Consider the following 12,179-nt stretch of genomic DNA (forward strand, 5'->3'; position numbering starts at 1 on the left):
GTCACACAGATCTGAAGGCAGGCACAGGCCACAGCCCCAGACACCTCTGCGTTCATCTGCTCACTACTCCAGGTTTTAAAAGGATCCCTTCTTTCTCCAGAGAGGTACCTGCAGCTTCTCGGAAAAGTGGAGGACTCACTCACAGCCCGGCTGACCGTGTAATCACTGCAGCCTAGACCTTTCTGCTAAACAAAAGCACGAATCCCTGGGAATGGTACAGAAAGTGTTGGTCCCAGTGACTGCCCATTTGGCTTGGCGTTATTGTGAAAAAGAGCTGCAAGGAATTGATGGGAAAGTCCATGTTAAAAGCAAGCATTTAAGAGCAGAGCTCAGCAAGCCAAGTCTGGGCCTGAGCCCGGTCAGCGAAGCCACATGTTTTGGGTTCTGAGTGAACATACACACACCCTGTAAATTAAATTTGAACCTTCTTCCATTCCAGGGATGTGGGTTCACTGTTAATGACTGTCCCCAAGTGTTCAGCCTCCTCAAGAAGTTCCAGCCCTACAGCGCCAAGCACACAGCACTTGGGCCATTCAGAGCACACGCAGGGCTCAGGGGCCAGGCCTGAAGCATCCTCACTCTCAAGTGAGTCGGCCAGGAGGATCACACACCCAGAAGTTCTTTGCAAGACTCAAAGAGTGCGTATGGGTTTGTAGCAGAAGTGGTGTTGATTCTCCACCAGGTTATACACCTTCCAGGGACATTCAAATGGGTCGGTACAAGAAAAGGTTTCTCCCCTCCAGAAGCTCACAATTCTGACAGCGCGCGCGCACACACACACACACACAAATACCACAAGCAGCCAAGACTAAGAGCTAAGTAGAGAGAGCCCAGGAAGGCTCCCTCAAAGAGGGCTAGGATTTCCTTAGGTTGCAATGGGCAGGGACAGGAAAAAATGGCAAAAACTAAGATTCTAGGTCTAAGGTGCTTTTTGGGGTGGGAGTAGGCAGCAAGCTCCAGAGTAGAGAGGGAGCAAGTCTGGGAGCTGGTAGGGGTCAGACAAATGAAGTTGGACCTTTACTGCCAGGGCAGTGGGGAGCCAGAAAGAGCTGTGGCAGCCGTGACCAGATCAAAGCAGAGCAGGTCACAAGAGACAAAGGCTGGAGATCCAAACGGTGACGGCTGTCCAACGCAGGGGCCACTAGCCACACAAGGCTAACGAGCCACTGAAACGTGCCCAGTATGCCTGAGGAGTGGGATTTTTAGTTTTATTTAATTTTAGTTGATTCTATAGCCCCATGTGGCTGGTGGCTACAGTCCTGGACAGCCCAGTTCTAGAGGATGGTCTCAGAAGGAAAGCACCGAGGAAGGGGGCCAACGCCTACCTTGCTGGATGTGCACGTGCTGGGTCCTGGCCACTGAGGGTGGGGGTGGTAAGTCTGGGCCACTCACCCTCGGCAGCATGGCTGTGGGCCCAGGAATCAGGGTGCTGGAGCCATGCCGCAGGTGTGCTGGCCTCAGCCCAGGCCCGGTGTTCACAGGCTGGCTCCCTTTATCCTGTGGGGGCCTGAGTGCACTGTGACTCGGGCTGGCACCCTAAAGATTCCACGTTAGCTCACAATGGGGCTGTCCCCCCACACCCTCCATTGTGATGGCTCCAGCCCAGGCTTTGGGCCAGACCAGCCACACTCTGGGGATGCTCAGGCCGCCAGAAGGCAAAAGCCCCTGCCTCGGGGCATGCTCATCTCAGGCTAAGAACCCGTCCTCCAGCCCAAAGAGAATAACCCTTGGTTTTGAAAACTTGGGAATAAAGGGAGTGACACAAGGGTGGACTGCACTTGGGAATAAAGGGAGTGACACAAGGGTGGACTGCCCGGCCTCCCAGCTTCTTGCGGCCCCACACCACAGGAGGTCCAGCCTCAGTCCACAGAATTCTCCCCACAGCTTCACTGGGGGGCAGGGGAATGGTTTTTTGAAAAGTTTTTAAGAATATGTCCATCCTGGCCCTCCTCTCCGTTCTTGGCAACTACCTTGCTTTACAACTGAATTCTGACAGGCTTCTGAGGACGGTGCAAAGCAAGTGCCAGGAAAACATTCCTGGGGACATGGAGTTCCTGCCCATGACCATAGAAAACTAGAGGACTGCCCAAAAGGTATGAAGGTGTGATCTGACAATAAGCCTACTAAGTGCTAATAAAGATGTGTTTACAAAAGAAATCAGAAAAGATGCTGATCTGAGGCAAAAAGAACTTTCATATACTCACCTCAAATGGTGGGCAAAGCAAAGAGATCAGGTGCTGATTTTCCAAACAGCAGCCAACGTAAGAAGACCAACCCAGAAATCACAGAAAGGCATAAGTAGGTCATTTCTATTCAACAAATATTTATTGGCTCCTAAAGGTACAAAGCATGGTGGGAAAGAGAAATGAATCAGATAAAGACACTGCACTCAGGTGCTTTCAAGTCTTTCACAGTTTCTCTTAGGGCATAAAACCAGTGACCTTTTCTCCAGTGAGCTTATTGCTGCCACCCACTGCCACTGGCCAATGGAAAGTGGCAGTTTGTCCAAGACACAGGCAAGCGTCCTGGCTAGGGTGGCGGTGGGGATGAACAGGGGAAAAAGCTGCCAATTTCCTCAGAGTAGACTCTTCTCCTGGTCTGGGGTAGGGGGTGAGAGGTGAGGGAACAGTAGCCTGAGTGCCAGCTTCTGGGAGTGGGAGGAGGTACCCCACTTCATATGCAGGATTTGTGTCAAGACCATCTCACCACTACCTGGGGCCCCGAATCCAGGGCCCCTCATATTTATAACTTCTTCAGAGTAAAGCCAGGTCTTCTGCTGGTTGTTGAAGAGCTCTACGTGCCCTATAATCTCTGTAGACTTGCCACCCAGCAAGCTACTGGAAGATGGGCGCTGCGAAACAAAGTCAGTCAAGGATATAGGATCCAGGAAACAATGGCAAGAGAAGGTGAGAGGGGGGTCCCAAGATGCAGGGGAAGCAAAGCCAGGGGAAAGGGATGCTTCCCGAGAGCAACGTGGAAGTGCTGGATTATTCCTCAATTGGTAGGTTTAACCACAGTGTGAAGAGCTATACAGCAACTGGCAGAGGCTCAGGGGAGAATCCTGAATCAGTGAGATACATTAAAAAAAAAAAAAAAAAAAAGCAAAAGAAACTAAGGAAATTAACTGCGAGAGGAGGAACAGGGCAGACAAGAAAGAAAATGCGGGAAACAAAGAACTTTTCAGCCATTAACAATGTTTGCATTATAATAATGTAAACTCTGAATGGTTAACTTGACCAAATGTACGGAATGAGTGGTATCCTTATCTTCTGTAGTAGAAAACAAATCAGATAACATAAAAAACGACCAAAATAAGTAAGGATACAATTTAGAAATCTAGAGGTAAATGGCAGAAAACACCAAGAAGAGGTGAAAGTAGTTGTACCTAGAAGAGAAGGGGCTGGGAGAGGGGTCACGACTCAGGGCTAAGAATAACTGCTCTTTCAAACCTAATGCAAGTCAAGAGGACATCTTTCTGCACACAAGCCTTTGGTAGAAAAATCAATACATTCTTAAGTATATACAAGTAGCAAAGGATGCTCAATTACCATACAGCTTCATATGATGTTTCTTGTTAACCATCATTGTAAGTATGTATTAAGTGGTGCCAGCGCATCTACATACAAACTTGTAAAGCTTTATTTTTCAATAATAACTAGCATCCATTTTGCTTCCTTCACAGACCCCCAACTGCCCTGACATAATAGTAACAATCAAAAAAGAGAACATGCTTATTCCACAGACTTTCAGAAACCAAAGCACCTGGTCTCCCCACCTCACTGTCTGGCTAGCCAGGTAGCCCTCAGGACTAGTTATTTAAATAGAATTGCATAGCCTATTGTGAGCCCAGTCCCATTCAAGACACAAGGAGACAGCCCTCAAGGAAGTAAAGGAGCGGGAATGTCCGGAGCTAAATTTCAAAAGGTAACACACAGATAATGGAATAGACCCTGCAGCCTCTCAGTGGAGTTCAGTAGGGAAGCGAGCCCTAAAGCACCACTTGTAGGTAATGAATTACTACACTCCAGTGCATCTAGAACAGGGCTCTTAACCGGGGGGCCACTGACCTCTCCAAGGGGTCTGTGGAAAGATTTTAGGGGGTCTATGACCTGGATTGGGGGGAAAAAAAAAAAGTACTATCTTTATTTTTTCTGACCTCCAGTGTTGAGTGTCATAAAACTATCTGTTGTTACATTCTGAGAAGGGGTCCATGGAACAAAAAAAAGTTAAGAGCCCCTGATCTAGAAGGACACTACCCAGGAGAACTGAGCCACAGGGCCTGGAGCCCTGGTTCTGTGTTGTGGTCTAGATGAGGAGCTCCGGTTGAGGAAGGCTGAATGGAGTGTGCTTGGGAGGGGTGCTTTAGCTGGGGCATGTCTCAGAGGTGGCACCGGAGCTGGAACAGTGAGGAGGAGCAGGCCGGGATGTGATGGGGAAGGGAGTTCCTGGCAGAGTCCTAGAGCAGAACCACCAGGCAGACAAGCGACGGCAAGAGGGGGAGGCAAAGTCAAGGCTGGCTGTAGCCAGAGAAATCGCTCCCTAACCCAGCAGGCAGAAGTACCTCTTTTGGGTGGTTCTGGGCCCACTGGAACCCCGAGGAATGGGTTTACCAATGTTCCCGTGGCCCTCCAGAGAGCTAAGGAGCTTTAGTTTCTTCAAATAATAAACAGAAGCTGCTTCCTGAACCTGTTCCAGAAACAGGATGCCTCCGGAGCTGGTAGCCAGCCCGGGAGGGTAGGGGGTCATCAGGGGCTCACTTCTTAGGTCAAGTTCTCAGGAAGTGTGCTTGCCAGGAAGCAGAGAGCCACACGCTAGCCTTACAGTCCCCACCCCCGGAGGCGCACACACACAAGCCCTGGCCGCTTCTTTGTATCAGGACTTCACTAAAACAACCTCTCTCTCCAGCCAACATAAACCACAGGCAAGAGCACCTTATATGGCTCAAAGCTTTCCCAACCAGAAACAGAGAGATGGGCTGGACTTGGCAGCTCCTAAAGAGGAGGAACGAAAAAAGAGAGAGAGAGAGAGAACGGTGGGGAAGAGAAGAACTTGTTTGTCAAACTTCTTCATGCCTCTTCAGCCTCAGTGGCTTCCCAGTAAAGAATTCTCCCTGGGGACATGGCTTTGCCTTCTCAGTCCAGGTTTTGCTGTTGGCGTGGCCGAAACCAGAGGACTCCAGCAATCAGGCTGCCGGCAGAGCCATGCCGTTTCACAGCTTTCAGTGACCATTTAGCGACCAAGCAAGGGTGACTCCACAGGAAAATGGGGTTCCATGGTTTCCTGAGAAACTGGCTACTGGGGGCCCTCACTGCCCAGGGGAGCAGTCCTGACCCCAAGGTGCCTGCCTCGTCACGCAGGCCTGGCCCCTGCCACAGAACCTGGATAGAAAAGGCAGCCCCAGAGACCTCTCAAGCATCCACCACCACACACACCCGGGCGGATTCGAGAGCAGCTTTACTCTCTTCCCTCCTCTGATTAGGTGGTGGTAGCAGCACTTCTACTAGGACCTACCCCATACACTACAGCCACATGCTCTTGGCCCTCCTAAAGGATACCACCTGCTAAAAATAGCATGACAGCCCATGCTGGGCCGGACGGGACACAGGAAAGGCAAAGGACAAAGCAGGGAGGTTATTTCCAGCCGGGCCTTTCTCGCTGCAGACAGAGCTCAATGTACTTCCAAGTGCTGGCCTCCCTCACAGCAGAGCTCAACACAAGTGAGAACCAGTCCAGCCCTTCCCACTGAAGACTGACTGGGCCTTCAGATCCGTTGTCCCCGGTCGTCACAAACGCACAGCCAGGCCAAGGCTGGAGAAGGGGAGCTGGGGCTATGCTTGAGCAGATCTTGCTAACACCTCCAACTGCGGCCAAGGTACTCCCGGGTGACAGCATGGTGAGGGCCAGGGTTTGGTCCTGTGACCTCCACGTGAGGTCTGACAGGCCTCGTTATTATTAGCCAGGGAATGAGTGACTTCAAGGTTGTCTTGAGAACCAGGAGACTGAGTTAAGCATTGTCTCCAGGGAATTTTCCCAGGCCTCAAGGCACAGCTATCTCTGTCGACAGATAACACAGCACCGACAGAGCTTTTTTATCCAGTTATTACATTACCTGCAGTTCAAAAGGGCAAAATGGCTACAGAATTCAGAAAAAATATGGCTTTGGAAAGGCCAGAGGGTTAAAGAGTAGGATCCTGTAAAATGGGGTGACAGTACCACCCTCAAAGGGTTGTTTGGAGGCTAAGTAACCCAAAGCACAGAACAGAATGAATCACAGTCTGTGGGATAAAAGGCTTTCAGCTTTTAAAAACCTAGTTTTAGTTTTCAGGATAAGGCAGGAGTGATAATGGGCAGTAAATAAGAAACAGCTTCTGGGCAAGGCGAAGAAGAAATCCAGGTCTCAAGCCAGCCCAGCCACATGCCGAGCTGGGGGCCAGCCCACCCTCCTCTGAGCCTCAGCTTTCTCATCCACAACAAAGAGCCTTAACCTCATAGGGCTCAAAGAATTAAAATGGAACAGTTGGAAAACTCCCCCTAAAGTGCCAAGTATAAGTGTCTGCTGTACATCTTCTGCTGTCTGCCTCCAAGAAAGGAGAACCCACATAATATGCCAGCAGTCGGTCTAGCAGGATTCTGACAAAGCACAACCAGGACTGGCTGAGGGGCACTGCTCACCCCAGGGCTCTCCCATACCAACTCACCAGGATCCCCACTGGGGCACAACTCCCCCCCCCCCCCATGCCCCCAGCACCTGCTGTAAGAGGAGGCCCCCGACTTGACACATTCATAAGCCTGGTTTAGTAGAGGACTCACACTGAAAGCCACCAGGTGAGTGGAGGACCATGTGGCAGGTCTGTGACATCTGACATTTGAAGACCAAGCACTGAGAGCACAGGCGCTGCAAGGTCCTTCAGACTAACACACAGGCCCTCAAACCAAAACAGCCGTCCAAGGGCTTAGCGAGGGGCCCTTCTGCTTCATGCTCCTGTCCGCAGACCCCTCGATAAGGTCCTCAAACTGTCACGAAACTGATCACTCCCCACCCCCAACTGGCAGCCCTGAACTTGCTTAACATGCCATCCAGAAAGCCAACACAAAAATAATTGGTCGCCAAAGCTGTTAGGTTTCTGGATTGCAGAAGACTAAACCCAAACATGTGATGCTTTAGAAATTTACAGATTGAAGCAATAAACTTTTAGACCTGGGCAAAAAAACACTCTAGAGCAGTGCTGTCTAACAGAACTTTCTTTGGTGAGGAAAATGTTCTAGACCTGTGCTGTCCAGAACGGCAGCCAATAGCCGCATGAGCCTACTGAGCACCTGAAACGGAGTTAATGCCACTGAGGAACTGTCTTTTTTTTTCTTTTTAAATTATTTTTAAAAGTTTAAATTTAATTAGTGGCTAGTGACTACTCTCTAGGACAGGGCAGCTCTAGACATTCTCCCGTAATGATGGATTTAGGATGAGAATAGAGATGCTCTTAAAAATAAAAATGCTTAGAATAGTAAGTAGCACCTTTTAGAGCTAAGAGAAGTTGAGATGTACCTAACGCAGTACGCACGGGTTTTTTTTTCAAGTCTTTGACTTGCGCTACACACTGGACTTGCACTACACACTGAGCTGTGCTTCCCCAGCTGCAAACACACTTCTCCCCTCATACACAGTCCCTAAAGGCACCCTCACTTTCCAGCAGCCTCAAGGCACCTTGTTACTCCAGGGATCTCTGGAGTATATCTGAATGCGTTCATGCTGGCCAAGCCTCTTTTCAAGAGGATTCTCTAGAATCACAGCCAGGTTTCAACCCTAAAGCTGCACCCAGTCCTCACTCCCCAGTCCAGGGCTCTTGCCAGCTAAATCCAGTCGTGAAACCAGCCTCATCAGTCCTGAGCTCTGCCTACCTTCCAGAATTCACCTAAGGGCTCTATTCGTTCCTAGGTGCAAAGGGGCCTCAGTGACACATGACAGTGAACACAGCCAGCCAGAAATATAGGATGGGAACAGGCTTATTACCGACTCCTGCCAAAACTGAGCCACAGAAACGTCCAAACAGCAAGGCCCTGCCTGGACAGAACGAAGATACCTCTGAACTATTTAGTAAGAGGAAAGGGAAAGTTAAGGAAAGGAACACCTTGAAAGCTACTTACTGCTGGAAAGCCACAGAATGCTGAATGAAAACATACAATCTTCTTGCACTGCTTAAAAAGATTAGGAAAAACAGCCCACGGAGCACCAAAAACCTATGCTCGTTAAGTTTCTCGACCCCATGAAAACACAGGCATTGAAACAATTCAGAATGACCTCCAGCTGTATCCATCTAGACTGTATTCACAGGTATGAAAATTAAAGGATTGGGGAGATGCTTGCCAGTAAGTCACCTCGCACAGTAACTGTCAAGAAGAGGCATCCCCTAAATTTCAGTTCCCACGTCCCCACTAATTACTTCTCCAATCAGACCCTGTCCTACTCAAAACATTCTCACTGATCATGTTTTCCACTGTCCAAGTTTAAAATCGGGTTCCTTGGCCAGCAGGTGGCATCAAGTTCACTCAGTGGAACACCACATACAATGGGTACTCAATGTCAAATGGTCATAAAAGTGAAACCTGTGTGAGGTACACCAGGAAGAAAGGTGGAAGACAACAGAAACTTGCCCCAGGAAGCAAAGTTTAGGCCTAAAATATACTCCCCTCCCCCACAGAGATTAGTACTCAGTCTGAGATGATCTTAGTGGGACAAGAGGCCTGTAGGACCCACCACCTCCCAGGAGGTGCTCATAATGACAAACCAAAGGAATTAACTCAGACCTGAAAGAACTGTCTACTTTGCCACAATAAGAGAACAGACCAAGCTGCAGAGAGGCCCTTTCATTCTAGACTCACAGGGCAGGTTGGGAAGAAGTGGCATGGGGGATTGACTGCTCTTCAGAGCCCTGCAATGCATCCACCGTGCACTGTGCTGGCTAGAGTCATGTTGTAGTGGCTAGAAACAGGAGGCTAGCTAGCAAAGGGTGGGGAAACCCATTTGTTTTCCTTTTCCTTCCAGATTTCTAAATTAGAGGCTGGGGGAGAGGTAGGATACTTTTAATAAAATTCAAGTCAGTCAAGTCATTCAAGAGAAATTAAGTCAAGTCAGTCTTAGTACTTAGGGGAAGAAAATAATGCTTGAGCACCCATCATGGATGAGGCACAGTCTAGATCCACAGTCTCACCAATATTACCTCAATTTGTCTTATGTCTTGTAGGGCAGAACAGGGAACACTGGGAAGACTAAAACTACCTTTCCCCGCAGACTATGACTGTGACCCAGCCTGGGTCCAAAGTCCAAGAATAATTTGGGTTACCAGGTAGCAGAACAAATGGCTTTAAAATATTGGTGCTCAGCATCCTTACAACTGGAGACACAAAAACTTCTGTGGCACATGAGCAGGCCATTTGCAACAGACACTTACCTCCAATGTCATCCTACAGTGGTCAGGTGTGAATGTATTAATATTTCCTAGAAACTGTTAGAAGGTAAGAGAATCTTACAAGGGACTCCAGCTAGACATAAATCCATTAAACCTGACTCACTGGCTTGAATCAGTTACCTGCAGGGCCTGGGTCATCATCTAACAACACACAGGGCAAGAGAGGCTAATCCACAAAGCAACAGATGCTTTCCTGATTTGCATACCTGTAGAGAAGAATCTCTAGCCTAAGACCATATTTCATAGAGAATATACCCAAGAATTATTACCCAGAACCCACAGAACTAGAGGTGAAAAAGAAAAGGTTCAATACAAGTCAGAATGCTTCCAAAACATAACTTCACTTGTATACTGCTCAGAAAGTCTTCAATAATCAGCAGACGAGCCACCTGAATGTCAAGAACAGGAATCAGGCTGGCTGCTCATTTCGAAGACACTCTGTCCCTTTAAAGGCAAAGTGAATGGGTGGTGCTTACTAGAGCCCAAGCTTTGCTTTCTAATTCAAGTTAAGCCTTAAAAACAAAACAAAACTACTAATTTAGGAAGGACTTGGCAATTATAAGTGTAAGGTTGTTAGTTACTAGAATTAATAGTGGTTGTGTGTGTGTGTGTGTGTGTGTGTGAACTTGAACAGAAGTGTTCCTTCATCAGGATTTGCAGGTATGTGCTTGTACCAAGTCCAGCAGCCCACGCTTCTCTACAGGAGATAAATTTAAACACCAAGTAGCCTGCACTTCAGTAGGGAAAAGAGAGCTGCGTTAACCTCACTAATTGCCCTATCCCTACACCCCACTGGCCTGAGAGGCCTCATCCACACCTGGAGCGAAGTCCACCGGGTTTCTGTTAGTCGCCCGCGGATGAGCGCACACCATCCTGGGCATCTCCCCGGGAGAGGAAGATCCCGCAACGCCCAGGGCTTCCGTCGGTCTCCGGCGCGTTCTGCAAGGCCCCCTTCCACCAGCACCTCTCCTCCCCCATCCCTGGGTGGGGAAATGGGAGCAACCCTAACCTCCGGCACTGATTAGTTGAACATAAACAGGTAAACCCGCCCCGAGGCGTCCAGTCCACGGATTCCCCAAGCACGTTTTAACCCGTAGCCCCGAAACCCGCAGGGTCCCTCTAGACCAGAGGCGGGGCGGGGGCGACGGCGGCAGGCGGGGCGCGGCACGTGGCCCGCAGCGCCCCTGGGCGCGAAGTCGGCTGGCACCGCGGACTGGACGGCCTCCGCCTCTCCCCGCAAGCAAACGAGGCTATAAAAGCTAATCCATTCAAGAGACGCCCAAGCCTGCGACCTCCGAACCCTAACTCGGTCCAAACGGTCCCTTGGCCGGAAATAGGGTTCTGATCACAGTCGGCCTCCGGACCCATCGTCCCGGTTCCGCAAATCCAGCCTCTACCCTCGTTCCGCGCATCCAACAGCCTGGAGCCGAGCTACCTGCCCGGGTGTGTCACCGCCGCGGGGCCTAGGGTGGGGGGCGAAGCCCCGGCGAGGAGGCCGCCCTGAAGTTGGGAGAGGCTCACCAAGTTACCAGTCCAACTCCAGCCCCTCGGAAGGGGCGGAGGGTCGCGGCGGGGCCTGGGGCCCTCCTCCTCCTCGCCGGTCCCCGCCCGGCCCCAGCCCTCCCCGCCGCGCTCTCCAGGCTCAGGCTGGATACACACGACCTTTGAAAAGTAAACGCGTGTGGGACTGGACGACCTTGGGTGGGACGCGCTCAGGTCTTTTCCACTGAAGACACCCTTCAGAGCGCTCGGGAAACTTAGGGCGCAGAGCGCAGGGGTGGGGACGCGGGGCGGGGAGCCGCGCACGCCCGATCTGTCAGCAGGAGCCCGCGCTGAGCCCACCCCGGCGGGGCGGGACGGCGCGCGCAGGCGGCGACAGGCACAGGAAGGGCCCGCCTGACAGCCGGCGGCCCCGGGCCTCGGGGGCGCTCGTGCACCCCGCACCCCCGGCTCCCCATCATCCCCGCGGCGGCGTCCTCCCGGGCCCGGCAGGTGGTCCCCACGCCAGCTCTCCCCGGAGCCCCCAGCTTACCCGCTCCTCGGCGATCGTGCAGACGCAGAGCCCTCACGCCGCCCCCGCCCCGGCCCCCGCCTCTGCCCCGGCGCTGGACCGTGCAGCGCGGCGCCCGGACGCTCCCACACGTGCTCGCCCCGGCCGGTGGAACACAGAGACATTAAATACTGAGGACGCGCAGCGACGTAACCGCGGCCGGACGCAAAGCCCCGCCCCCCGCCCTCGCGCCCCTGCGCGTGCGCGCCTCTGGCTGCTCCGCCCACGCCGAGGCCGTTGCCTCCCGGCGGCGCCAGCGGGGGCGCGGTCTGGAGCGGTCCCTGCGCTCCCAGGGGCGGCCTTGCTCGTGCTCTCGCGAGACGAGCTGTAACTTCGCCGGGGCTCGGCAGGATCCGGCCCGCGCCGGAGCTTAAAGGTCCCGGCGGAGCTTTGAGGAAAACTCCCTTCTTTTTCCCGCCCGTGTTTTGGGAGGTCTGGAGGGGTAGTCAGGCCACCTGCTTGCCTGGGATCCGAAGGGCCGCGGGAAAGAGCCAAGGGGCGGGAGAGGGACTGGGCGCCCATTGCCTCGGGGCTTTGAGCTTTTCCGTACTTCAGTGTATTGTAATGTATAATTACATGGCAGTTAATAATGGCTCAAAATAACTGTGTGATGCTGATGCTTGGTACCAAACAAATGCATTTTTCTTGTCTTCAGCCTTAGGGCA

The 12,179-nt window shown here is 51.7% G+C and overlaps 1 protein-coding gene across 4 annotated transcripts in view; it reads right to left on the bottom strand.

Annotated features, from left to right (window-relative positions):
- AKAP1 (A-kinase anchoring protein 1) overlaps positions 1-11,713 on the bottom strand; it is a 32,251-nt gene extending 20,538 nt beyond the window's left edge. Inside the window, exon 1 of one of the 4 annotated variants that reach the window (XM_004481240.5) lies at positions 11,497-11,713. The gene's annotated coding sequence lies outside the window, so the exon portion shown is untranslated. Of the gene's footprint in view, positions 1-1,325; positions 1,488-11,496 lie in introns of those variants that run through there. The other 3 variants (XM_058283924.2, XM_058283925.2, XM_058283926.2) reach the window with 3 other exon arrangements.
- Positions 11,714-12,179: the final 466 nt, after the last annotated feature.

The sequence above is a fragment of the Dasypus novemcinctus genome, chromosome 21 (genome assembly GCF_030445035.2).
Source record: "Dasypus novemcinctus isolate mDasNov1 chromosome 21, mDasNov1.1.hap2, whole genome shotgun sequence".
Taxonomy (NCBI): domain Eukaryota; kingdom Metazoa; phylum Chordata; class Mammalia; order Cingulata; family Dasypodidae; genus Dasypus; species Dasypus novemcinctus.